The sequence below is a fragment of the Pelophylax lessonae genome (assembly GCF_965119305.1).
Source record: "Pelophylax lessonae genome assembly, chromosome: 10".
NCBI lineage: Eukaryota > Metazoa > Chordata > Amphibia > Anura > Ranidae > Pelophylax > Pelophylax lessonae.
The window spans coordinates 144,321,030-144,334,764 of NC_138777.1; the positions used below are offsets into that span (position 1 = coordinate 144,321,030).

Genomic DNA, 13,735 nt, shown 5'->3' on the forward strand with positions numbered 1-13,735 from the left:
TTTTAAAATAAACACAAATTTCGACACAAATCTGTTACTGAACATGTTAATCTTTATTCATTAACATTTTTAACATTTAAGGGCTCGTTCTTCACACCTTAACTGCATGAAAACTGATAGGAAAAGTGCACTTGGACATCAGTTTCACATCATCTGATTGTGCATTAATGCATAATAAACTGCTGCAATAGGTCTTAGAAGGCAGAACGTGTGCAGCGCAACATACGCAATGACGTCACGAAAATATCGGCAATATTGGTAACTTCAGAGGCCGATTCCAATATATCGGGGAAAGTGCATATCGGTCCACTGATATATCGGTGTTGCCAATAATCGGTCGATCCCTATTATAAACTGTAATAATATCAGTTACATACAGTATGCAGTACAGCTAGAAATGGAAGAATGCAGACCTATCCTGGAAAGTGATCTTTGGGTGCTGGGCTCTGCATTGCTGCACTTTCTATATCTTTTGTGTACTGTATCAGATAGCTACAGAGCATTCTCTAGGTCCAGATCTTTGGCACAGCAGCTTGTGTGACCCCCCCTGTCTTTGAAGACCTAGTCGCTACATCGTAGTTAAAAAGGCCTTTTGTTGTGGCAAGGCTAACCAAGGAAAGACTTGATAACATTAACATTAATAAATCACCAGGACGCGGTGGCTTGCACCCGAGAGTACTCAAGGAACTCAGTAGGGTTTTGTCTAGACTGTTGTATAAAAAAACATGTAGCGCTTACAATAATGTGTCAGTGAAACGTAAATCAGTGAAACTATAATTCTAAATAAGTACCAAGTCAAAAAAAAAAAAGTTCATATAAGAAAAAATGTAGAAAAAACTTGTGAATAAAGGAGAACCACAAGTCCCAGCATGCAGATGAGTCTCAGTCCCTCCACGACAAGACGAGAGGAAGCCACCAGTGGGATAGCACAAAAAGGGGAATAGAAAAGCCAAAAAGCGCTAGAGGAAGTCTAGGGCTCAAATTATTGCTCTCGCTCTAACGATCACGGTTATACCTCATATGTGTAGTTTGAACGCGGTTTACATATGTGGGCGGGACTTCTGTATGCTTTCGCTTCTGCGCGCAAGTTAACCGGGACAGGGCACTTTAATTTTTTTTTTTCCTATTTTATTTATTATTTTTTTATTTTTACACGTTTTTTTTTTTTATCATCTTTTATTCCTATTACAAGGAATGTATACATCCCTTGTAATAATTAATTGTAATTGCATGACAGGTCCTCTTTACTTTTAGATCCGGGGTCAAAAAGACTGCAGACCTCACAACTACACTAAAAAAGAAGTAAAAAAAAAGTGTTGAAAAAAAATCGACCCTTTAAACCTTTTGCTAGGCAATGACGTTTGACGTCGATCCGGTCCTCCATGACCATAGAGTCCAGTTAGGGCCATCTTGCCCTCACTCTGCTTCCTGTCTCGGAGGATCCGGGACCGGATCGTTTTCCCTGCTGTCGGCGGGTCTGGTAAGCGGGGAAAACTGCCGGGACACGGCGGGAGGGGGGCACCTCTTCCGACGCACCCTAAGGGTGATCCCACGGTGAATCCGCTGCTGGGGCCACCCTTATCTGAAACCCGATCGGCTGCTGTTTTCAAAAATACTGGGGTTATGGCAGCTGCATCTGCTGCCATAACCCTGGTATTTAGCGTCAAAGGACCGACGTAAAACTGCGGCGGCAGTCGGTAAGTGGTTAAAAAAGATGCATTTATTTAAAAGGTAGTGCACTTACATGTAACATGGGAACATCAGGCATAAAAACAGTCTCTCCTGATCGCAATATGGAAGCAAACGCCACAGCGTTCTTTTGCTTGAGCCGGCTTGGGGGCATGGTCGTAACGTCTGGTCCAGCTCGACTTACATTTCATCACAAGATTGATGTCATCAGGAGGCGTCAATCTTGTGACGAAACGTACGTCGAGCTGCACCAGATGCTACGACCATGCCCCCCCCCCCCCAAGCCAGCTCACGCAACCGAACGCTGTGGCCTTTGCTTCCATATTGCGATCTGGAGAGACTGTTTTTATGCCTGATGTTCTCATGTTACTTGTAAGTGCGCTACCTTTTAAATAAATGCATCTTTTTTAAACAATGTTACGCTATGTGCTATTGTTACTTCCTCATGTATGTGGATCCCATGTGCCCTATATGCCCTCCTGTGATTTGACCTGAGCAGCCGAGTCAGATGATCTTTATCCGGTGGTCTACAACTGTTTACAAGAGCTATTTGGTTTTACCATTCATTTGGATAGCCAACAGCCTCTGGTAAACGGCCATTCCCCTTTGTGTTATCCCACTGGTGGCTTCCTCTCATTTGTCGTGGAGGGACTGAGACTCTCATCTGCATGCTGGGACTTGTGGTTCTCCTTTATGCAAAAGGTTTTTTTCTACCTTTTTTCATATTTGAACTTTTTTTTGGACTTGGTACTTTTTTAGAACTATGGTTTCACTGATTTACGTTTCACTTTGACACATTATTGTAAGCGCTACACGGTTTTTTATACATTTGTTTTGGACTTTTTTCTATAGGAAAGCGGCTTACACACTAATTTTGTTTATATCACATTATCAAATTGTCACATTTGTAGCGCAGAAATTCCCTGGTTTTTTTTTTGTTTTTTTTTTATGTCAGGAACTATACCAGGTGACTGGAGGAAAGCTAATGTGATACCAATTTTTAAAAAAGGGAGGAGAGAATTTCCGGAAAACTATAGGCCAGTCAGCCTGACATCAATTGTATGTAAATTGGAAGGGATGCTAAGGGACTATAGCCAAGAATTTGCGAAGGTCAAAAGTATCATCAGCAGTAATCAGCACGGGTTCACAAAAGGACGTTCTGGCCAAACCAATCTATTAACATTTTATGAGTAGGTGAGCTAGATAGGGGGAGACCTGTGGATGTGGTGCATCTGGATTTTGCGAAGGCATTCGATATGGTTCCCCACAAATGCTTAATCTACAAACTAAGGTCTGCAGGCATCGACCTCAAGGTTTGCTCTTGGATAGAAAACTGGTTACATGGGCGTGTCCAAAGGGTGGTGATAAATAACGTGTACTCCGACTGGTCTGGAGTGGTAAGTGGGGGTCCCCCAAGGCTCAGTCCTGGGACCAATTTTGTTCAGTTTATTCATTAATAACATAAAGGACGGAATCAGTAGCTCAATCTCAGGTTTTGCTTATGACACAAAAATATGCAGGGCAATAACTTCTCATCAAGATATAGAAATCTCACAGAATGACCTGAAAAAAATTTTAGAGTGGGCAACTACGTGGCAAATGAGATTTAATGTAGAGAAATGTAAGAAATTGCACTTGGGGGCAAAAAACAAACTCAAATTATGCTCTGGGGGTGGGGGACTTCTGGGGTAAACCAGGATGGAGAGGGATTTGGGGGTTCTAGTAGAAGTTAGAGTAAGCAATAGCATGCAATGTCAAGCTGCAACTGTCAAAGTGAGCAGAATATTAGCATGCATAAGGAAGGGGATATAAAGCTATAATCCTACCACTTTATAAAACCTTGGTTCAGCCACACTTGCAGTATTCTGTCCAGTTCTGGTTGCCAATCCTCGCAAGGGATGTGCTGGAACTGGAGAGAGTCCAAAGAAGAGCAATTAAACGAATTAGGGGATTGGAGGACCTTAATTACGAGGAGAGATTACAAGCACTTAATTTATTCTCTTTGTAGAGAGACGCCTGAGAAGGGACATGATAGTGATTTGCAAATACCTCAATGGTGATCCCAGCATAGGAAAAAAATCAATTTAGTCTCAAGGAGTGCAAGAGGACACGTGGCCACACAATGAGATTAGAGGAGAGGCGGTTTAACCTTAAGCTGCGTAAGGGGTTCTTTCACTGTAAGGGCGGTAAAAATGTGGAACTCTCTTCCACAATCGGTGGTAGCTGCAGGGAGTATGGCTACTTTTAAAAGACTCTTGGACGTGCAGCTCACAGATTACAACATTCATGGTTATGGGAAATGATCAAGTCACTGACACGCACAGGTTGAACTAGATGGACTGTTGTCTTTATTCAACCTCAACTACTATGTAACCAGGAATGTGACCTTTCGGCACTGGAGTCTTCATTGTGACGCTTTCTGGATGTTTTCCAGATCTATGTACTGTTCGCTTCAGAGCTTTCTTGGGGTCCAGAGCTGTCTGGTGTGATCCTGCCTGTTGGCTCATTTAGTGAATAAGGAAGGACCAAAACACTGAGAGCTACCTCAAAGTTTATACCACTAGGTTCCTTTTTAATACTCCCACCAATCCCATCTTACCACGGTAACAGTTATGGCCTAGGGAAACCGAGTGCTGATCACCGATAGGTTGAAAGCTGCCTATGCCTCCTTCATTTTTTATTTCCCACAATTCAACTTAGTGGAATCACTATCCTGCAGTTACTCCTTCTACTGAAGCAACAAATGGATCTCATGTTCCCCTGCCTGCCGGTAATGACTTTGTCATCTCCAGCTGCATGAAACCTTGAAGAATTGCCTCACATTAAGCCCTAGTTGCTGAAAATCACATGGCCCAACATGCCTTAAAGACATAGTCCTGCTGATATGGGTGACCTTGGCCCATACTCCGCTAGGGGCGTTCCATATGGAAGTAAGGACTGCAATCTGGGAGTGCTATTTTTTAATTATGGGGCCTTCAGCTTAAGAGTCTTTTAGCTCCGTCGGTAGGAGGTGAGGCTTCCTGAAAGTCCAAGAACAACATCCTAGCTGTTTTTGCCAAGTACTAGATCTTTTGTTCCGTATTTGGTCGAAGGCTGCTCTGGGGCCATCCCTGACAGAATTTGCCTCTGATCTTTGTGAGCCAAACTGAGTCTACAGCCCCCAATTTTTTTCTGCGTCAGAATCCCAACAGTTTTGAGAGGACTCAGATGTATAGTTCAAACCTCCCTAATGTAGCATATAATGTAGCCTTTGCAGGATCAGGCTACTGTTGTAGGCTTTGGGTGTTTTAGAGCTTCTGTGGCTGCAAAGACTTGTCTACGACACATGCTGTTTGAGGACGCACTGGAAACATCCAACAGGTCCTGGGCCAAAGCATTTCCCCTTTTGAGAAGATATTCTCATAGGTTCTGTGCCAACAGTGGTTGCTCCAGTGCTTTATATTAACCACTAGAACAGAAGTATACTCAACTTTGTGGCTGACGGGAAGTTAATTTGGTCCTCTGTCCCTTTGTGGTAACTGTCCAACCAAATCAGAATTGAAAAATATCCTACCTCTGATGAGATATCCATGGAACAGCTCTTTTATTTTCCATTTGAGGGACATTGGGGTTGATTTACTAAAACTGGAGAGTTTTGACAAAAAAAAAAACCTTGTATTTTATACTTTTTATTTGCTTTTTCCAATATACATACAAAAGAATTCCACTTTTTGCAAAAATTGCCTATCTTTTACACACTGCCTATAAAAAGCTGTAACATGTCTCTGTTGTCTTTAGGTCAGCTAATGAATAACAAGCTAATGTCAAAACCTTCTGTCTGTCTTCCTCATCCTGGAGGAGTCCTATTTCCTGCTCCCATCTCCCTAAGGTGGATATGGGGAATCAGTTTCCTGACGTAGGATCTTATATATTTTAGATATACTATACATACAAGTGAGTCAAATAGCCTCTCCATTGGTCTCATATTATCCCCTCCTCCTAAGGGCTGAGGGAGAGGGTGCACAGTGTTGTATCTGTGTATATCTCCATTTGTCAAGTGGCAAATTTACCCATTTCTGTGTTCAAAAAACATGCAAACTCTATTTCGTACCATTACATCTTTTAACCACTTTCAGACTGGAGAATTTCCCCCCCTTAATGACCAGGCCCTATTTTGCGATTCGGCATTGTGTTTAACGGATAATTGCACGGTCATGCGACGCTGTACCTAAATAAAATTGACGTCCTTTTTTTCCCCACAAATAGAACTTTCTTTTGGTGGTATTTGATCACCTTTGCCATTTTTATTTTTTGCATTATAAACAAAGAAATAGCGACAATTTTGCAAAAAAAAAAAAAAAAAAACAATTTTCACACTCTGCTATATAACCTTCCCCAAAAAAAAATAAATCCAAATTTTTTAACATTTCAGGCCAATTTTTCTGCTACGTATAAAGCTATCGTGTTTACTATGAGAAAGATTTGTCATTTTTATTGTCTTTTTTTTTTTTTTTTGGTGGCGATCTACCATTTTTGCAGTACTGCGACATTGGGGCGGACAGATCGGACCCCTAACTTTGACACTTTTGGGGGTACCAGTGACATTACTACAGAAATCAGTGCTTAAAATATGCATTATTACTGTAATAATGACACTGGCAGGGAAGGGGTTAACAGTATAGGTGATCAAGGGGTTAAATTTAAGCCTAGGGGAGTTATTCTAACTGTGGGGGGGTTGGGCTTGTGAGATGAACACAGAGAAATGCGATCCTATATAGCAGGATCACATGGGCTTTGTGATCATCCGAGGGAGGAGGACGGACTGCTGTGTTTACATCAGCCGACCGCCCTTCTCTGTTAGCGGGGAGAGATCGAGAGTGTCAGGCGGCAATCGGAGCCGCCTGACACACGCGCCAGCATCCCCGCTGACGATCGGGGGGGAGTGCGCCCCCTTGCTCCTCCCAGGCAAATGACGTACCGATACGTGGTTTTGCCTAGGAGAGCCAGCTTGCCAACGTATATATACAATATACAGTCGGCAAGTGGTTAACTGTATCACCTGTTTTTTTGCCCATCTTGTAAAATACAAATGGTCCTCTTTCCCAGGTTTAATATAATTTGTCTGTTAAAGAGCTCAATGGTGCATTATATTCACAGTGAAAAAATTTACATAAACCATCCCAAATCCTTAACGTGTTCCTAGTCAGTGCATTCATTTTTTCTCTTGCGTCCTCCAACAGTCACCGCCCACTCATACAGTCTTCACCAATGGGTATTGACTTCCCCTCCACAGGAGTAGCTAGGCATAAGACTTGTTAAAAAGAAAAGCATTTAACATAGACACACCCATGGGGGCTGTCCCACTGGTCAATACCCCCCTGCAGTAAGCCATCCCAACTGAGTTTGTCTTCTGCCTAGCGTTAGGAGTAGATAGGCTTCCCTGTGCTGGGGCTACAATCTCAGCCTTCTAATCCTTTTCTTCTGCTTTTATTTGCAAGAATGTCATTTTTTCTTTGCTTTACTAGCTGTTTATTTGTCAGCTTTAGTTTAGTCGGATCTTCGGATGAAGATGGATTTTGCGGAGCTGGGAATCGGACTGGCCGCCCTGGTTCTCCAGGGCAGAGGGTCAGATGGATCCCCAGCCCGCCATCCAGCGTTCAGCCATGTGTTCGCCCTGGCATTAGGAACGACCCATCCCTGTTCGCAGCAGGGATGCAGCCTGTGAGGTGGCTACCTCACTGGACACATCTGCGTTGCATTCGCATGCTGCAGTGTCCTGCGTTTTTGGCTGATGACATTCCCTGCCATCTGAGGGCTGCGGCTTTCCATTACTGAGAGGCACCCCATGCCATCTGGTACAGGTAAGTACTATCTGTGTGGGGCCTCTGTCTGGGGTGGCAGTCCTGTGTGCTGTGGTGTCCCCTCATGTCTGTGCGTTTGTGGGGCTCCCTGATGCGATCCCTGCGGGATCTTTTTTATTTGCACTACTGGCGCTGTGTGTGTGTGGGGGCCCCTCTCCTATGTCACTAAGGTGTTTGGAGGTGCAGATTGTGTGTGAGGCGGCCGCTGCGGGGTGAAAACCGCGCGGTCCGCCATTTTAGGTGTGGGCAGCATGTCTGGCTTCACTGTGGGCTTTTTACACAGCTTCTATGTAGTGTTTTTGGCGCCATCCTGAGCCATCTTGTGTGTGGCGAACGATCGTTCGGTGCACATGTCGGTGGCCATCTTGCCGAAGCCTCCCATTACTTCCTATTGGCAGCCATTTTCCCTTCGCCTGCAGCATATTGTTCAGCCTCTGACGACCTCACTTCCTTTTCCTCTGGAGCAGCGATCGGTGTGGTAACACTCTGTGGGGCTCTGCAGACTGTCCTTTCCATATTTCCTCTGTTTTATCCTTTCTGGCTCAGTTTTGTCCCTGTAGGGGGTCTGTGTACACAGTCTGTTTAGCGGTGGGCTGCGGGGTCCGCAGCGCTCTTAAAGGGCCAATACCTTGAAAAATTGTGTTTTCTGCAATGGAATCTCAGGACAGCAAATTCCCCCCAGCCTTGGTGGGGGACCCCAGTTCTGCTGAACCCCCCGTTCTACCTAATTTGGCTGCTGTGGTGGCAACTTTAGTGTCCAAAATGGAGGTGCTGATGGCTGAACGGGCTGCTAAAAAAAGACCTAGGATATCTTTCTCTTCTGATTCAGATGGTGATGTGGCTGCTGTGGGTGGCCTGCCCTTTTCAGGGTCTCGCTCTTCTCAGGACCCGCTGGGGTCTGAGGCAGAGGTGGAGGTGGTAGATGATTCTCCCCCGGGGTCGCCTGAAGAACGCGCAGCTATGGATGCATTGTTTTCTTCTGTAAAAGAAACACTACATTTGGAGGATGAGCCCAATCCTCCGGGCATTGTGTCCTCTTTTGGTACACATAGGACCCGCAAGTCGGCGCAGGTTTTTCCCTGCCCTGCTGAGTTTCATCACATGGTGAATGAACAATAGCGCAGTTTGAAACGCCCTTTCACGGTGCCAAAACGGTTTCAATTGCTTTACCCCTTTGCGCCTTCTATGGATTCGCGCTGGTGTGTGGCCCCCCATGTGGATCACACTGTGGCTGTGTTGAACAAGGCTACTTTGGTTCCCACTGAAGATACCCCGGTGTTCCGGGATCCTACGGACAGGAGGTTGGAGTCTCTGGCCCGCCATGCTTACATGGTGGCGGGTTCCATGCTCAAACCTATTTTCACCTCTGTCATGGTGGCCCAGGCTGTGGCGGATTGGACTAAGGTGCTTAGGCGCACTCTCGCGATTGATTCTGCCCCACCTGTCACGCTGGACATGGTGGACCAAATTCATCAAGGGATCATGCATTTGTGCAATGCGGCCTTGAATGAGGCCCCTTTGGCTGCACGCCTGTCAAGTGTCGTGGTACTTAACCGTCGACTGATCTGGTTGAAGAGCTGGTCAGCTGACCAGACGTCATGGAAAGCGGTGGCTGATTTTCCTTATGCAGGGTCTCGCCTTTTTGGCGAGGCCTTAGATACTTTGGTGAAAGGAGTCACTGGGGGCAAGAGCACTCTGCTGCCCCAGAATCCGAAGACCAAGCCTTTTCGCGGTAAGCGGGGTCCCGCCTTTAAACCCAATCAGGGGTCCTTTCGTGCCTTCAAGGCACAATACAAGGGCAAACCTTTCAAGGGCCAAGATGGCCAGAGAAAGCCCTGGGCGGGCAAGCAGAAGATCGGCCACGCCGGTGCGGCGGCCCAATCCGCCTCTGCCTGAAGGGACGCCCTCACCCCTTTCAGGGGTGGGGGGACGTTTGCACGGTTTCCTCCGTCCTTGGCTGCTCCGAATTCCGGACAGGTGGGTTCAGGAAATCATTCGATCAGGATACAAGATCGAATTCCTTTCACGGCTGGCGGACAGATTCTTTCCCTCAAATCTTCTTTTGACCCCAGGGCGGTTACAGGACCTGCATCAAGCGGTGCAGGACCTCCTTGCCCAGGGGGTGATTGTCCTGGTGCCTCATCGGGACAGGTTTCTGGGGTTTTACTCGAATCTGTTCACTGTGCCCAGAAAGGAGGGCAAGGTACATCCGATCCTGGACTTGAAAGCTCTCAACCGCTTTGTGCGCGTTTGAAAGTTCCGCATGGAATCTCTCCGCTCGGTGGTGGCCTCCCTGAGTCCAGGAGAATTCCTGGCCTCTATCGACCTGAAGGATGCGTACCTGCACATCCCCATTTTCGAGCGTCATCAGAGTTACCTCCGATTCGCCATAGCCGAGGACCACTATCAGTTCGTAGCGTTACCCTTCGGTCTCGCTTCGGCTCCAAGGGTCTTTACCAAAGTGCTTGCGCCTGTTCTGGGCCTGTTGAGGGCACAGGGCATTGCGGTCTTGGGATATCTGGACTATCTCCTGTTAAGATCGAGTGTCAGTCAGAGCCTGTTGTGCGATCTGTCGACTACGATACAGACGCTCCAGGAGTTCAGTTGGACCATCAACGTTCAGAAGTCGACTTTGTCTCCTTCGGTTCGTCTTCCCTATTTGGGAATGATTCTGGACTCTGCTCAAGCAAAGGTATTCTTACCGGAGGACAAGCTGCGGACCCTTCAGAACGAGATCAGGTCCTTTAGGGACAACGAAATCTCATCTCAGTACCTGTATGCGGTCCCTGGGGTTGATGGTGTCGGCCTTCGAGGCGATACCATTTGCTCAGTTTCACACACGGTCTCTCCAAGCGGAGATCCTGGCCAGGTGGGACAGACTGCCTCAGTCCTTGGATCTGAGTGTTTCGTTGAGTCGCCAGACCAGAATGGATCTTCTGTGGTGGCCTCCGTCCGTTACTGTGGACAGTGATTACCACGGATGCCAGCCTGTCGGGCTGGGGTCGAGGCCTGGGCAACCTGTCTGCCCAGGGCACTTGGTCGGAGGAGGAATCCTCCCTTCCGATTAACATATTGGAATTGAGAGCAATAAAACTCTCAGTCCAGTGGTCGGATCGACTTCTGGGCCATCCTGTACGCGGTGGCTTACATCAACCACCAAGGGGGCACCAGGAGGGCCCGGGAGGTAACCGACATTCTGTCTTGGGCCGAGACTCATGTCCCAGCGATTTCGGCAGTTCACATTCCGGGTGTGGAGAATTGGCAAGCCGATTATCTGAGCCGCCAGACCCTGGATCAGGGGGAATGGTCCCTACACCCGGAGGTCTTCCAAATGCTGTGTGCAAAGTGGGGATCCCCGGATGTGGATCTGTTCGCGTCTCGGCTAAACAACAAGGTGGAAAGAACGCGCAATCCTCTGGCGGACGCCTCGGATGCGCTGGTGGCCCCTTGGCATCAGTATCGTCTGATGTATGCCTTTCCTCCGATTCAGTTGTTGTCCAGGTTCCTTCGCAGATTGGCTTCGGAACCGACGTTGGTGATTCTGGTGGCGCCGGACTGGCCACGCCGGTCCTGGTACGCGGACATCGTTCACCTGGCCGTCGAGCCTCCTTGGCGGCTGCCAATGCGGGAAGATCTGCTGTCTCAGGGACCCATCTTCCATCCTGCTTTACAGTCGCTGGCTTTAACGGCATGGCTGTTGAAAGCCAGGTCCTGAGAGACAGGGGTCTCTCCCCAGAGGTCATTCCTACTTTGATCAAGGCTAGGAAAGCCTCATCTGGTAAGATTTATTACCGTACTTGGAAAGCTTATTTTGCCTGGTGTGAGTCCAGGGGTTTCTCTACTCGTTCATACTCAGTGGCGAGAGTGTTGGCTTTCCTCCAGTCTGTTGTGGACCAGCGACTTGTGCTGGCCACGATCAAGGGCCAGGTATCTGCACTGGCTGTTCTTTTTCAACGCCCTGTGGCGTCTCATTCTTTTAATTCGCACCTTCATTCAAGGTGTGCGTCATTTGGCCCCTCCCTGGAGAGCGCCTTTACCTCCATGGGACTTGAACTTGGTTCTGTCCGTGTTACAGCGTTCTCCCTTTGAAAACATCCGGGAGATATCATTGCCTCTGCTGTCTAAGAAGGTTGCCTTTTTAGTGGCGATCACTTCGGCTCGCAGGGTGTCGGAGTTGACGGCGTTGTCTTGCCGCTCTCCTTATCTGTTGGTTCATAAGGATAAGGTGGTCTTGCGACCTAACCCGTCCTTTGTCCCTAAGGGGGTGTCTGATTTTCACCTGAATGAGGACATTGTTTTGCCTTCTCTCTGTGCGAAGCCTAAGCATCCTAAGGAGGTTGCATTGCATTCCTTGGATGTTATCAGGGCGATCAGGGTTTACCTGTCGTCCACTGAATCCTTTTGAAAATCGGATTCTCTCTTTGTCCTTCCTGAGGGACCTCGGAAGGGCATGGCTGCGTCTGTGGCGACTATTGCCAAATGGATCAGACAGACAATTGTCCAGGCCTATGCTTTTAAGGAGCGGGTTCCACCCTTCCCTGTTAGGGCGCACTCTACCAGATCGATGAGTACGTCCTGGGCCTTCCGGCATCAGGCTTCGGTGGCCCTGGTGTGCAAGGCTGCGACTTGGTCGTCAGTAGGGATGTACCGAACGGTTCGCCGGCGAACTTCGCATGTTCGTGTTCGGCGCTGCGGGCAAACATATGCGATGTTCGGTCCGCCTCCTATACATCATCAATGAGGCAAACTTTGACCCTGAATCTCACAGTCAGCAGAACATTCCAGGCCAATCAGCATACCTCCCTCCCACACCCTCCCACCTCCTATAAATAAGCAAGGGCAGCATCCATCTTAGATCATTTCTGTGTTACTGAGAGCAGGGAAAGTGCTGCTGCTGTTATAGCTAGGGACAGTTAGTCAGTGTTCCCGGTCTTGTTAGCCAGTGTTCTTGGTACACTCCTGCTGTAAGGACAGCACCCCAAAAAGCCCTTCCTAGGGCTGGTATTTGTGGTTTTCTTTTGGATTATATATATATATATATATATATATATATATATAATCTATTGTCCCCAAAAGCCCTTTTGAGGGCTTGGTATTTGAGTATTTATATATATATATATATATATATATATATATATATATATATATTGTGCACTGCAGTTACCTGCCCGCTGTGTGTGAGAGGCCACAGACCCACCACAGACTGTACTGTGTGCACACCACACTAATTTCGGGTGGCACAGGCACAGTACCTTGCACTTTAAAAAATATTTTTTCTTTTCCTCTGTCATAATTGCAGTGAGTGCTGTGTCAGGTCCACAGAGTGTACTGTACCCACTGCAGTGCACTGCCCACCACTGATATATATACGGTGGCACAGCATCTTGTTGCAAATTGAAAAAAAAAATTTTTTATTATTGCAGTTGCCTGGGCTGCCAGTGACTGTCAGCTCCACAGAGTGTACTGTGCCCACTGCAGTGCCACTGCGTGCCCACCCACCACTGATGTATATACGGTGGCACAGCAGCTTGCAAATTAAATATATATATATTTTTTTTATAATTGCAGTTGCCTGGGTGCCAGTGACTGTCAGGTCCACAGAGTGTACTGTGCCCACTGCAGTGCCACTGCCCACCCACCACTGATATATACGGTGGCAGGCATGACTTTTTTTGGATTAGTGTCTGGGGGGGTCTAAAAAGCGTACCTGTGAAGTTTCAGCTCTGTAGCATGTCCAGAACCAGAAAAAAAAGATCATATAGGTGAAAAAGGGGTTCCCACCATCCCTGCTCTACTGAAAAATGATCTTTTTTTCTGGTTCTGGACATGCTACAGAGCGGAAACTTCACAGGTACACTTTTTAGACCCCCTAGACACTAAATCACACAAAAAGTTCTTAAAAATTGTCATTTTTGATAGAGAGCCAATTATTGGAAAAATTAAAAAAAAAAATTCTTTGGATTTATTGTCTGGGGGGTCTAAAAAGTGTACCTGTGAAGTTTCAGCTCTGTAGCATGTCCAGAACCAGAGAAAAAATAGAATTAGGGTAATGGCTAGGGTTAGGGTCAGGGCTAAGGTTAGGGTTATTTTAAGTGCTTAGGGTTAGAGTTAGAGGGGTAGGGGTAGGGCTACTAACTCTAACCCTAGCCCCTAACACTAAACCTAACCCTAACCCTCTAACCATAACCCTAACCCTCTAACCTTAA

The 13,735-nt window shown here is 46.9% G+C and overlaps 1 protein-coding gene across 3 annotated transcripts in view; it reads left to right on the forward strand.

The window, feature by feature from the left end:
* Window positions 1-13,735, forward strand: part of SPTBN2 (spectrin beta, non-erythrocytic 2) — a 1,240,451-nt gene that overhangs the window by 1,109,226 nt on the left and 117,490 nt on the right. The window lies entirely within an intron of this gene.